The 997-nt window shown below is 34.0% G+C and overlaps 1 pseudogene; it reads left to right on the forward strand.

Annotated features, from left to right (window-relative positions):
* The first annotated feature begins 371 nt into the window (after positions 1 to 371).
* On the forward strand, positions 372 to 491 carry LOC117240955 (annotated as a pseudogene).
* The last annotated feature ends 506 nt before the right edge of the window (positions 492 to 997 follow it).

Consider the following 997-nt stretch of genomic DNA (forward strand, 5'->3'; position numbering starts at 1 on the left):
TTACATTACTATATTAAGCTCTAATTAAATAATCATCGCTTTCCAGCTTCAATCGTTATAAATAAATCTATGAAATAAAGTCAATATAGAAGTATTATACATATATATGGCGTTTGAAAGAATACAAAAATACATGTGTGATGATTTCCTGCGCGCAGCGGAAAAGAAGTTGAAAATGTAAAATGACATGTTTTACTCTTTGTTTTCGCGAAAATCAATTATGAAATTCCCTTTACTTGACTTTACAGTCCATTTTTTTGAAAACGAAGCCAGGCAAGAGTTTGCATACCTTTTTTATATTCATACATATTTGTATGTTTTGTAAATATTTTTCTATGCGATAATATGAAATAATAAAACAAAATACCTCAGCTAATGCTCATACCGCGTTGAATGTACTCGTTCTCGTCCGATCACGAAAGTTTAAGCAGCACTGGGCACGGATAGTACTTGGACGTGTGACCGCTTGAGAACTCCGTGTGGTGTTAGCATTTTTTATTTTGGAAAAAAATATATTTTTAACACGACTGTCACCATTGTGTCATTCTCTCATACACGTACAAATAAATTAGCATACGTTTTCAAACTAAGAAGTCACGTTTCTTGATATGCTGAAATTTGATTGGTATCAGATTGGTATACGAAACTGTCAGTCTAATTTTTGACTTCTGTTGCACTGAGAATCGAGTACCACCGAACAAAGTACCCGAGCACAAAGGAACCGAGTGTATCCGTACTTGATACAATTTCAACGTCGATTTTCTTGAAAACGTAGCCTTGTATCAAAAATTGTCAATCCACATTTTCGATTTACTTTTGCACGAGAATCTTCTACTTTCGGCTTGTATCATGATTTTTGGTACACTCCAGTTTGAAAATACTCGTTTTTAATGTATATAAATAGAAGTACGAACATCCTGATAAGTTGAATTCGCGAATCCTTACGACCTATATACTGCAAGAATTCGAATGGCTTCGAGGACTAAGAAAGCTAACA

Source organism: Bombus vosnesenskii, unplaced genomic scaffold, assembly GCF_011952255.1.
Source record: "Bombus vosnesenskii isolate JDL3184/JDL3185 unplaced genomic scaffold, Bvos_JDL3184-5_v1.1 scf7180000015105, whole genome shotgun sequence".
Lineage (NCBI taxonomy): Eukaryota > Metazoa > Arthropoda > Insecta > Hymenoptera > Apidae > Bombus > Bombus vosnesenskii.